Here is a 14,488-nt window from a genome sequence, read left to right on the forward strand (position 1 = left end):
AAAAAGTAACATAAAATTAACGGTATGGGTACCCATGGAGATGTGTGTTCCTCGTGCAATCATATGTTTATCTGAATACATGTCTCCAAAAACTTATGCAGAAAGGTGGCTATGGTGAAATGGTTTCACAGAATTGTTTCTAAGATACTACAGAGGTGATACTCAGGGTGCAAGCATTATTTCTTTACCAGTTGCTGAGTGATAGTGGTACACCATTAACCTACCAGACTAGTCACTAGTAACTATTAACTTGAATGTCTGAAGCAGAGTTAATGCCAGTAGAAGCTGTCATTGCTGAAAGCTGACACAGACAGGACAGTGGCTGGAAATGATCATTCAAGGAGTCATCACAAGCTGGAAAAGCTGAAGAAAACTGTTGGAACACCTCATCCGGGCCGACGGTACAAACAAGAGCCGATGGAGTTGCAGGCAAAGGAAGCCTAATTTTTGATCATCACTGCCTACTGACCATTCTGGTGACTGTGTCAGTTTTGAGGAAAAGAATCACCCTCTCTGTTTACCAGAGTGAAAGTAGACATCATCAATCTATTGTTATGTCTCTCAACGAGTGAGAGTAAAATTACCCACTCTGTGATGAGGTAGTTTTGAAGACCTGTATTTCCAGCAGAAAGATCATGACCCAGGTCTATAGGAAACCAAGACAGAGTCCAACATCTGTAGGCCCTTAAAATCCATCTCTGCCCTGAGACCTTAGATTCTCTTTCCTCCAGTGATAAATGAAGGGATAGGTTGGACCTGGTTGTTTTTAAATATTTTGAAAAGACTTAAAGATTCTATAAGTTCCCCAACAATCAATTTCCAGGCACGAGTTGAGGCAAGTGCATATGAGTCCAAGTCTGCTCCTTCTCAAATTAGATCAGCTCTTCCATATCCACATAAGGATTTAGCATGTGAATTTGTTTGAAGTTTATTTCCTGTCGATATAAAATTTGAAAATACCTACACTATATCACCTCCAACTTTTCTTCTGTCTTGAGAATCTGCATTCACCAGCAGGAAGGTTATTCTGGTCTATTTCCAAAATCCTCCAAGTTCAGAATGCCAGTACATTCTGCCACGTTTCATCCTTCTCACTCTTCACTGCCTCCCCTACTCTCCCTCTTTCTTTCTTTCTTTCTTTCTTTCTTTCTTTCTTTCTTTCTTTCTTTCTTTCTTTCTTTCTTTCTTTCCATTTCTTTTTTTGGCCCATCCCCCTCTCCCAGGTTTTCCCAGCGACTGTAAATTCTATCATTAGTTCTTGACTGTGCATTTGCTTGGCATTTGTCTGCCATTCCCAAATCGACCTCAGGTTTGTAGGAAAGGCTCCAGCTGGAAAAATAAGCTTCCTGTTCAGGCCCATCCTGTTCCTAATCTGCTGCTGTTGTAAGAAATTCCCTTCAGGGATTTCTTTACTTCCTATTGCTTTGCCTATGCTGCTATAAACCTCACAAATATTAATCTCTCCTGGTCCCCAGTTTCCCTTACTGCCTTTTTTTTTTTTCAGTCTAAAATGCCTGCCAGTACTTTTCACACTTCATCATGTCTCCAGGAATACTGGCCCTAGGTCAGAGCCAGAGGCTGCAACTTGACAAACTGTGTTGCAAGGTGGTTTTCCCTCCGCACTGTCTACAGCTGTCATCTTCTCTCGAGTCCCCAAACTGCAAATTAGCCAGCATTGGCAGGGGATCATGGGATTTTGTAATTCCTATTCATTAAACAAAGGAAAAGAAGGTTATAGCTTCTCCCCTCCCCCCATCCATTTCTAGGAAAATAATTAACCCATAAATCTACATTCTTTATTGTTTTCTCTTGATGAGATTTTGATTCCTCAAAATGGAAACCACAATAGAGGAGCTGAGAAGTCTGTTTCTCGAAGAAAACTTATTTACAAATAACACTTTGACTGTAAGAATTGTGTATTGCTCTTTCACAGAAAATGTATCTGCTGCACCAATATGGTTTAATATTTAAATTTTCCTTTGGGTGATTGTGGTAACTGTGGTGACTCCAGGGCAGAGAGAAGTGTGGGATCTCTTTATTTAAAGGAAAAGCAATCTAAATTTCTCTAGCATATTGGCAAGCTAAAAAAGTTAAAAGCACAATTTTCTGTATTCTAGACATTTAAAATCAAGGCTGAGACCATTGATACTTAGGGATGACATTTTTTTTTGTTTTGAGAGGGGAGGGGTAGAGAGAGAATGGGAGAGAGAGAGAGTCCCAAGCAGGCTCCATGTTATGAGTGCAGAGCCCAATGGGGCTCAAATTCACCAACTGTGAGATCATGATCTGAGTGGAAATCAAGAGGGGGACACTCAACCAACTGAGCCACCCAGGAGCCCCTGCACTTCGTTTTACAAACTCATGTGGAATAATCTTTAGAAATTTCTGACATTAGAATATGATTGGCATCCTCTTTCATTTTTGAGTAAAACTGGAAATGTTTTTTTTCAAAGTCTGTAATAGCCAATATTTAAGTAGTTATTCTAAGTGTTCTGTTTCCTAGAACTTTTGCCATAATCAGTCTTAAAATAAGTTTGCCATAAGTTTTCACAATGAGACTTTTACATATTCTCATCCCATAGGAATACTGAAAATTTATAAAATATCTATTGAGTTACTACCATGTGCTAAGAAATGTACTAGGTACTTGGGATGCAATATTGACATCATTGTACACTCATGAGTTATTAAGATATTAAATGAGCATTACAAAAAAAGTCCTCTAAGTTAATTTGTCTGAATTTTATAATTTCTCAATCTAGTGTTTGAGAAGGAAAAAATAGAATGAACTTGTGTTTATTACATTTTATCCATGAGTATGGAAAGGTAAATACTTCTATATTTTGAATGATGATCTACACCAAATCTAAAACTGAAAAAATATCTAGGTCTTCAAATCCAAAAAAATATACATAAAGTCTAGAACTATAAGTCACATATAAAGTGTGAACAGTTAAACACTCTTATATGTTATTTTTGCTTTTATCTGGCTATAATTTAGGTTCAGACAAGTCTTTTAAAAATAAAACATCAGTCAAAAATTACATACTGCTCCTCATTACAACTGATGCTTAAAGAAAATGTGTGTAACCTTCAGTGAAAGCCAAGGGAAAGTTGATGGAAAATAGATAATTTGAATACAGAAATGGAAAGATAGATAGATAGATAGATAGACAGACAGACAGATAAAATGCTAACGGACAAAAGAAAATGCACTCTGTGCTTCTATACCAAAGATACACTGTAGGTGTATAATTAAGACTCTAAAATTAGGATTTGACTGTGTGGCTCTGCTTTATGAACTGAGTGACGGTAAATCTATTAGCATCTGTTGGCTTAATTTTTCTCATCAGCGAAAAGGAGATAATATTGATATATACTTCATAATGTTATAAAGATTAAGTATGAATGTGTATATGAGAGGAATGTTTAAACTATAAACTGCAATAGTTATTTTTGGTACTTTTACCTTCATCACATAATCAGACTGCCACCAGAATTCTGTGACCTGAAAATTACCCAGCTAGCAGTGAGACTATTACAAGGCCACAGCAAATGTTGCTATACTTCATCTTTCATAACGTTCACCAGGGTAAGTGATTATCATCTCCATCAACCACTATTTTCTAAGGGCAAGTGACATAGCTTTTTGGCACACAGCAGGAATCTCATAATCAAAGTTCATGCTTGCAAAAACTGTAAGCAGTTAAAACAAATGTATGGTGAATGAGTGAATGATGCATCTCTTTACCCACTACTTCGAGGGACTTTAATTAGACAAAGCTGATTGGTTCTTAAGGCTAGACCCTTTTTAGGGCAGAGAAGAGAGGGTTGTTTTATAAAACTGTCCACAGTGTTCTAAATAAAAAGCAGAGTGGTTTGGAAATTGAAATAAAGGCTGAAACACTATCAATTTAACCCACTGTGTCTAAGCTTGTCTGGGACACTGCTGAGATCACACCTGGTTGTGAGGCCTCAGTAAAAAAAACTGTGTGTATATATATATATATATAGTATGTATATGTATATATGTGTATATATATATATACATACTATATATATATATATAGTATCTGGTTTCAAAAGTCTGAAAACAGGAGAGATTTATGAAGACAGATATATATATATGTGTATATATATATGTATATATATATATATATATATTTTTTTTTTTTACGATATCATATCTGGGAAGACTGGATTTTGCTGTATGTCTAACCCAATACTTTTTACTTTGCTGGGCTCTGCAGAGCTGTGATTAAGCTTTGGATGCTTACCAAGCTTTGTTACCATTCTACAACTTTTGAAGTTCATTTGATCTGTGTCACATTACAATAGCTAATATTTTATATATCTAGAACACTGGCATGAACATGAGATTTTCAGACTTATAAAATGGGAAGTTCAACAGGTTGAACACCCAACTATTAGAGAACCTGTTTAGGTTTGACATCAGGAACATCTTCCAGAAAGACGAGGAAGCCTCGTATGGGCAATGTAATCTTGTGACACAAATTCAAATTTGTTGACGTATGCTTTATAGTATGCTTTCTTTGTGTCACAATTCTCAGGTTAACTGCATACCAGCTATGGGGGATGCAGAATAAAATATAAGTACTTTTCTTAAAATATTTCCTCTTATATCATGGAGATTAGATCTGTGGGTATAATGCTAACATTAGGACATAAATGATTATTGAGCAACAAATGCTAGGATGCACATGCACTGCAACGTACCTCCGTAGACATACCTGTGGATAGGTCACAAAAATAGTTAAAATGATGCAGGAAGCTTGGGTGGCTTAGTCGGTTAAACTTCCAACTCTTGATTTCCACTCAGGTCAGAATCTCACAGTTCTATTCATGGGATTGAGCCCCATGTGGGGCTCTGTGCTGTTAACATAGAGAATCCTGCTTGGGATTCTCTCTCCCCTCTCTCTTTGCCCTCCCCAGCTTGTGCACACAAGCATTCTCTCTCATAAACTTAAAAAAATAAAAATAATGCAGAAATAAAGAGTAAACTATGAAAACATTAATAAAGAAAATTACAGTAAGAAAGGCCCCTAGAAAGGAAAATGTGTTGCTGTTGTTACTGAAGATTTCAAATAAGAAAAAATAAAATTTTTCAAAGGATAAAACTCAGAATGTATGAAAATAAACATGGTTAATCTCATGGTTTGTGAGTTCGAGCCCCACGTTGGGCTCTGTGCTGACAGTTCAGAGCCTGGAGACTGCTTAGGATTCTGTGTCTCCCTCTCTCTCTCTGCCCCTCATCTGCTCACACTCTGCCTCTCTCTCTCAAAAATACATAAACATTAAAAAAAAAGAAATTTAAAAAATAAATATGGTAAGATGATTTTAATATCTAAAGTTAATTCAGCAATTATGTGTGAGGGTCTGACATCAGAAGAAAGAAGAAATCAGACATCTTATTAAAAATAAATGTTTACGTTAGGGCATCTGGGTGGGTCAGACGGTTAAGCATCCCACTCAAAATTTCAGCTCAGGTCGTGATCTCACAGTTCATGAGTTCCAGCCCTGCATCAGGCTTCATGCTGGCAGTGTAGAGCCTGCTTGGGATTTTCTCTCTCTCCCTCATCCTGCCCCTCTCCAGCTTGTTCTCTCTCTTAAAGTGAATAAATAAACTTAAAACAAAATAAAAGTTTTCTTCTATGGGGTTAGATAAACTTATTCAATTATATATTTAATGAGCATTTATTTTGTCTGAGTATGGTTCCACAAGACAAAACAATAAATAGAGCTAAAGTTCTATAACAAGAAATAGAGTGCTAAACAAGCAAGCAATGAAATAATTAAAAAAAAAATTAGATAAAGATACTTTGAAATAAAATAAAGTGGGACTCCATGATAGAGCAACTGGGTTGGGAATTGGAAACATATTAAAGCGAACAGAAAAGGTCCCTCCTGAGGACCTGAGACCTTAATGACCAGAAGGAAGCAGAGTGAAAATGTCTGGGAGAGTTAAAGGTACCATCAAGATTAAAGACCCTAAAGTAAAATAAACACGCATATTTGAAGACCAAAATGACCGACGCTGATGAAGCACAGAGAGCAAGTGAGTGGTCCAAGGTGACATTGAAGAGGTAGGGAGAAAGTAGGCCTCTCAGGGTCTGAGAAGACTTCTCAGGGTCTGAGAAGAGGCTTAAGTTTCAATTCTACCCAGCATAACAACATTAGACAGGTTTAGGCCAATGGCATGATCTAATAGATATTTTAAATAAAATCACTTTAGCCACTGGTGTATAAGCGGAGGGAGACCCATTAGGAGGCCAACAGATCAAGAGACTAACTAGTAATCGGGGACAGAGGTATCAATGACATGAATAAGGGTGGTATGATACAGACAGAGGAAATGGGTAAATGAAAAACATATTTTGGAGATAGAGTTGCCAGGCCAACTGCTGAGGAGAGGGAGGTTGGAGAAAAGAGAAATCAAGGATCATTTCCTGGTTTGGGTTGAGCACCTGGGTGGATGGTTGTGGAATTCGTTGCTATAGGTGGAAGGAAAGAGGGGCAGTAAAATGTCCTGTCTGAGACACGTGAACCAAAAGACTCTCTGTCTCAAAATAGGTGTTAAGAAAATGAATGAGAAAAATAAATCTTAAAAGAGATATTTGTGAGGAAAGAACAGGGACTCACTCATCATATCTCTTTTGGAAAAATGAGGTAATTCTCCATAAAACATTCATTTGAAACAAATTTCTGTTTAGATGCTGATGTTCGTCTAGAATCTGTGTAGATGGGGGAATTCTCTCTCTTAAATGTAGCTTTCATAAAAATAAAATGAGCTATTTCTAAGCCATCTTCTACGACTAGTGTGACAACCATGTAATTTAAAATGATATAATGTATTTGCAGAATCCAGTACAATACTGTACTTTTTTTGAGAATGGCAGTAGGAATATTTTTAGAGCTTAGTTGCATATTTGGTATGCAAATAATTTCTCATCAATGGCAACCTAAGTATGTATTTTAGATTTAAGAATAGGAAGATTTCCTAAAATACCAACTCTTCTTGGCATAAAGTTTCCTTATTTGATATGTTGAGCAAAGTTTTATGAAGAACAGTTCATAAATATTTTTAAATGACTTCTGTCTATTTGCACTGAATACTTTTCATAATATTTCTACATTCAATGATTCAACTTTAATAACAGACTTGATGTTAAATAGTTGCATGAAAATGATGCATTTTAACATAACTTCTCATTCTACATGCTTGATTTTGTCAAGTGTATTTTCCCTTTATTAAAGTATATTCCCTTCTGATTATATCCTCATGGGAAAATGCAAAAGCAATGTCTTTCTATCAATTAGATGATTTTGTACTTTCATACCTGAAATCAGGATTGTGTTCAACTCTACTTTCAATCTGAAAATACATATGGCTAAATCCCACTCAGCACACGATGACACACAGTTTCACCTGCATAACAAAGGCCCCTAAAGGTTATGTAATGAGGAGTGAAAATGATAATTTGATTCTTCCACTGATACCAATATACTTCATTAAGTGTAATAGAAAGGCCATGCCCAGTGGTTGCTCAACTAGATTGTTAGGAAAGGAATACAAAGTAGCTCTTTTGTATCTAAAATGCCACCTGGCTGAATGATTACAAAATGGTGTTATATAAGAACGTACATGACTCACACTGCATATCTTCACTTTCCAATGCGTAAGTTCAAGAAACAAATTATTGACCTCCTGGATAAGCAGTTGTATTGTAAAATTACATATAAAGATATTTAATGAATTTAAACATTAGAGTTATTTTCAACACTATTTTACTTTGAGTCCATTTTGGAAAGGTGAATAATAATGTGAATGAAATAGCACTTTGTACATTTGAGTATTTCATCACTTTAGGAGCAGTAAATAGTTTTTCAAGACCCAGAAAATAATAAATTTTATTGTAACCTCTGCAAAGTTGGCTAATTTGTTTTTTCTCATAGAGATTTCAAATTTAGCTGTCAACATTCATTTTTTTCCTGATGCATGGACTTACTGCATGCATACATATGTGTATCACTATATAGATGTTGATATGTATTTAATACCAAATTAATATTTCAGGCACACTGCAAGTTAGAAAGTAAGAAAATGTTCAAAAAGCAATCAGTGTTACTCTTTTAACTTCACTCCCTTCTGGTCTTTTCCTCAACACAAGAGGTCTATCTACCCTGCTTTTGTTTCATATAGCTCTTAACCAAATTCACAATTTTACAGACCTTAACAACTACTTAATGAGTCATCAGAACCTATGTTCACTAAATTTCAAGTATAATAGCAAATAATCATTAGCAATCAAATAAAAAATTGCTATGTTGGATTTAGAAATATTTTCTCATTATCAAGTTAAATCACATTAAACACTGAAAAATTTTCAAAATTAGCAAAGTAAGATTATGGAAAATTTAGGTATTTTTAGCATGCAAAGATAATCATTATTAATCTTATGTTGCATTACTCTTTAATAAAAATTAGATCAAACTATAAATTATGTTTGTAACATATTTGAACTTGAAATAATTACTGTAAATAGATGTGTATGTCATTAAACATTCACCTATAATAAATTGATTGGTTATATTCTATTCCATTTTGTGGAAGGATAAACCTTTAAACAAAAATAAATAATTTAAATAATACTCTAAAGTTAGATATGTAGATTGTTTCTATTTTTCAATTTTTACACTTTTCTGCAATGAATAGCCTTGTCTATATCCTTGCCCATACTCATTACTATTTCTCATGATTAATCTTAAAAGGTGGCCAGGGGTTGTCAAATACTTAAGACTTCTGAAACATATTGTCAAAATGCTCTCTGAAAAGTTTGCACCAATTTACAGTCCTGTCAGCAATATATAAAAGTATCTATTTTTATGGCATTGCATTTAATAAATTACAAACATTCAGGGAAACTAGAAAATAGACTAAAATTCCATCAAAATGCATCAGGTTTGGTTTTGTTTTTTTTTTTTTTCAAATTGGCATATATTTGTAGCTTCATGGAAATGCAGCTCATCATTTTCTCTTGTGTTTGTGAAATTAAACTGTGACCCTTGAAAAATGAACACATATACAAATAGTATTTTTTACTTATTTCTTCGACTTTAGTAACCTATAGGGTGTAGTTTTGTGTTGGATCCCATGTTCTTAGTTTTGTATTGCAGTAAGAGATATCAGATATAGTTTTTAATTTGGGGAAATCAATGTCTATTCTCTAGGGAATAATACTTTATAATACTGTACATTTGTGGTCATTCTTATTTTTGTTAGATATTCTGTTTCTTAAAGATTCATAGTAGGAAAGCTTGCCAAGTTTGGCAATATACTGGCTTTCAGCCTGTAGTATAATGCAACATCAATATAAAATCAACTACCTCTGATTTAACAATTTCAAGATAATTTCAATCTTCATGTCCATTTCCCAAGAAAGCTTAGAATTTAGCAATTAGAGAACCAAAATTTTCTTTCTTTCATGGATTTGGTGGCTAGGATAATTTACATTTAATAAAACACTGAAGTTGGAAATAATTATCTGTTTCATCTGCTCCAGTCTCTGAACTAATGAAGGCATCTTTCCAACAGATAGTCATTGGTTTTTGCTTTATAGACTTCAGGGTACAGGTCTTTTATCTCCTTGGTTAACTTTATTCCTAGAGTATTTTATTATTCTTGATGCAATTATAAATGGGACATTTGTTTTTTTTTGTTGTTGTTGTTTCTCTTTCTGTTGCTTCATTATTGGCATATAGAAATACAATGGATTTCTGCACATTGATTTTGTATCCTGCAACCTTACTGAATTTATTTATCAGCTCTAGTAGTTTTTTGGTGGAATCTAGGGTTTTCTAAAATCTAAATTTCTAAAATCTAAAGATTTTTTTCTATTTGCATCATGTTATCTGCAAATAGTGGAAGTTTTGCTTCTTCCTCACCTATTTGTATGCCTTTTATTCCTTTTTTCTTTTCTGATTGCTGTGGCTAGCACTTCCAGTACCATGTGGAATAAAAGTGGTAAGAGTGGACCTCTTTGTTTTGTTCCTGACCTTAGACGAAAAGCTGTCAGTTTTTTCCATTAAGTATGATGTTGGCTGTGAGTTTTTCATATATGGCCTTTATAATGTTGAGGTACATTCCCTCTAAACATACTTTATTGAGGGTATTTATCATAAATGGATATTGTACTTTGTCAAATTCCTTTTCTGTGAACTTGCTTCCTTTTAGCATCCATCAGATCATATTATTTTCTCTTCCACATGATAGAATTTTAGCTATCTGAAAGTACCTACATTGTATCCTCTTCAGTCTTTTTTGTTTAGACATATTTTCTTCATTTCTTTCTATACCTTCTCACATGATATGTTTCTTCAGTTCTTCTACATCACCTTTTGGTGGAAACTTTATATTAGCTCACTAAGTCTTCATTAATAGGGGAATGGGGATGAGATCATAGAAGATCTGGGCCCACTGTGCTTTATGTTGAATCAAGACTGTCCATAGTGTTGTCTTCAAGCCTAAACATGGCAATTCAAACTAGAATGTATCCAGTGGAGAGGTATCTGCACTAAAGCTGAGTAAATAATCTGGATTTTCTGCATTACCAATTAATCAATATGGTCCCTTTTAGCTAAGATGGGTGTCTGTATTTCACATACAGAAATAGTGAACACAATATTGGGAGTATATGCCAATATAATGGAGAAATATTTGTCTCATGTGAAAACAAGTGTTGCTCTACAAAGAAGGCAGATGACTGGATCTGGTCAGTAGTATTTCAGCAATCACTTCTTTTTATTAAGTCTTCACACTTTATCAGCACTAAGGTGGGGAGGTAGATAATACATTAGAAGCTCTAACCCGTGAATTTAAAAATCTTAAGATGTATTGTTCTTGTAAGAGAATGTGTAGTTTCATCACGACAGACCTTTCTTCTCCCAACTACTCTGTAACCTTGATGCCAGACAATACTTCCTAAAACCCTTTCCCAACCATTACATTTCTCCTCTAAAAGGTTATAATGGTCAATGGGTCACCATTTAGTACTGGATATAATTTGAAATGTCTCATTTTGATGCAAATTAAGGCAATTGATTTAATTGAGATTGTTACCTGATCTGAAAATAGCAAGATTATCTTGGATCGTCCTAGCTAGCTCAAGGTAATCCTAAGGGTTCTTAAGTAAGCGGCCAGTCAGAGGGAGACTTGGCTACCGAAGGAAATCAGAGAGAGATAATATTGCTGGCTTGGAAGGGGGTGGGGAAGAATACAAGCCACAAAATGTGACTGCATTCTAGGAACTGGGTAAGACCTGGAAATGGATCTCCTCTAGAGCCTCAGTGAGGAATGAAACAATGCAGATACTTTAATTTTATCCCACTGACACCCATGTCAGTCTTCTAACCCAGAGAACTGAAGGGTGATAAATATTTGTTATTTTCAGCCATCAAGTTTATGGTAATTTGTTAAGGTAGCTGTATAAATCTAAAACACAGAGGAAAACTGATTTAGTCACTAGATAAACTGGAAAGCTTTTTGCTTCTAATAACTTCTTATTATATCATATGGATTTTGTTAAAATGCCTTATACACATTTATGTATACTTGTATGCATACATATGTGTGTATACACACACACACACACACACACACACACATATATATATATATATATATATATATATATATATGGGACCCAAGGAATTTAACAAAAATCCCCTACCCCTGGACAAGCAGAGCAAGACTAACTCCATTTTGTGCTACACCCACCATCTCATGTATAACCCCCACATGACCTACTTACTGCTTAAGACACTCCCCCACCCTAGTCAAGCCGCTGAGCACACCCTCACTGGAAACCGGCTCATATAGGAATGTGGAACCCCTAACCACCAAAGAATGTAAACCCTGCCTTTTGCCCACCAAACTTGCATGCCAATTCTGACCAGAGTGATAGGCTAGTTCAAACAGTTACTATAGGGTAAATTGTAATTCAGTTGGCCACCTGCGTGTGGACTGACATGACTATGCAACTCTGTGTGTTACAATCTCATTGGCCACTGACCCCTATAAAACTGCTACGCCTCTTAACCTAGGGGTCCAAGTCCCTGCTTCTCTGTGTCGGGTATACTTGGGCCCAAGCTTGAGCTTGTAAATAAACCCTTGTGCATTTGCATCGGTATTGGCTCCTTGGTGGTCTCTCGGATTCGAAATCAGGGGCATTACACACACACACACACACACACACACACACACACACACACAATCATGGCCTCCAGATACTCACATGGTGTCTCATACACATATAAAAGCACAAAAATATGTTATTAAGCTTGCTTGAAGCTCCTGCAGGTGAGATTTAGTGGAAGTGTCATCTAAATTATATAGAAGCTCAGCAAAGAGAACAAGGAAGAGTACTCTCATAAAGGGGAAAAAGAACAAAGCCATAGAGGGACAAACTAACAATATTATGGGTAGAAGAACCATCAAAACATACAGTGTATGTCATCAAGCATCCAGAGACCAAGCTTGGATGAAATAGAGGCTGAATTATATAGAATCTGTATCATACTAGACTTTATCCTACAGGCCATTAACTTGATTATTCAGACTTATAAAAATTTGATGTCTTTATTGCTATTCAGAGACATGCAAACTCCATACCATAGACTGCAAGTTTTGGATGATATGACAATTTTCCCAATCTTGACTGCCATCACTCTCACCTTTATTCATTGTGTCCTGGTCTTTGTGGCAATGTTTTGTTCTTTGACCATGCCAAACTCTTTTCCATCAGGGGTCTTTGCAAATACTGTTCCCTGTGCTTGGAATGTTCTACTCCACCACAACCAGCCCCCAACTCATACACACATACATGCATTTCCCATGGCTAGCTCTTTCTCTTGTGTTAATGTAGGTTTATATGTAGTCATACAAACCTATGACTCTCCCTGTTCAAGATATTCCTTGAACGCATCTAGACTAAGTTTCCATGTCCTTCTGTTATTTTCAGTCTAAGCATTTTGTCTCCTTCACATACACCATTTATTAACATTGGTATTTTATTATGTATTTGTCTGTTTAGGATATATACATCCTCTTCATCACCTCCCATAATAAAAATTCAGTGAGGGTAGGGTAATCATATTTTTCTTTTCTTGTACTGTTGCAATCTCAACACCCTCAACAGTGCCTGGTACATACTAGTTAGCTAATAAGTATGTATTGAATTAATTAATTGATTAATCAGTGTTAGGCAATTTGATCAGATATTTGTTTAAGATAAATGTGATGATCAAGGAAAGAGGATTTTGTGTTTTTCTGGGCTAATTTTTCTGGGCTTCACATAAAGTGAAGGAGGACTGAACTAGGCCTTGATGATAGGAAAACAAAGGAAGGGCAGATTTTAGAAAGAATGAAGACTGCTATGATTGATAGTTATGAGGATGTGGCACCCAGGAAGAGTGCTATATTGAATGAGAGGATTCTAAGCACAAGGTAAATATGATGTGTGGCAATGCAGTAATATGTTTGAGCAAAGCTAATGTATCTGTGTACATGTTGAGGATTAAAATGCATACAATTATCAAAGGATAGTCAAACATATATTTAGATTTATAATTTTGAAACTCAGAGAGAGGTCATGGGTACATAGTGATTTGGAATTTTTCACCTACAAATGATTATTAAAATCATAAAAGTGATTAAGGGCTTCAAGAAAGGAAATGTAAGTGGAAAGATCAGAGAGGAAGGGGATGTACTTAGGGACAGATGAAAGGAGATCTTAAAATAGAAAAATGAGAAATTATGATTAGCAGATACTGTTCTAAAGGTCAAGGGAGATGAGTGTTTAAACAGTGAAGCAGTAGTTGTTAAATAAAAGCCAGAATGACTGAAAAGTTATCTGATGTACCCCTCCGCCCCCTTATTGAAATGATAAAATAAAAAACCAAAGCAATCACATATTTTGTCTCAAACTACCCTAGGTTTAGAAACAATCTGATATTTGGTAACCTCTTTCTTTTCTTCTTTCCTTCTTTCTCTTTCTTTCTTTCTTTCTTTCTTTCTTTCTTTCTTTCTTTCTTTCTTTCTTTCTTTCTTTCTTTCTTGTGGGAACTGCTTAGAAGCAGAGGCACAAAGACCAGGCCAAGTGGAAGGGTGGGGAAGGATACTAGAATGCTTGTTTTATCTTCTGACCCCTTACAAGGTTAGCAGTCTCAACTTGTAGGTAATCTAATCATGATCATGATAGCTTTATGATAGGGATATGATAGGATTATCTTATTATAAAAATGTTATCATTGCCAGTAATTCTGATGATTGTATTTAGAGATGAGGGTCCTGCACATTTCCAACCCTGTAATTTTATGCAAATCTTATGATCACTAAAGAATAGCTTTACCATGTGCTTTGCTCTCTTGTCACCTCTGACTTGGACCCAGCCATTTAACTTCTGGCATTTTC

Source organism: Acinonyx jubatus, chromosome D1 (assembly GCF_027475565.1).
Source record: "Acinonyx jubatus isolate Ajub_Pintada_27869175 chromosome D1, VMU_Ajub_asm_v1.0, whole genome shotgun sequence".
NCBI lineage: Eukaryota > Metazoa > Chordata > Mammalia > Carnivora > Felidae > Acinonyx > Acinonyx jubatus.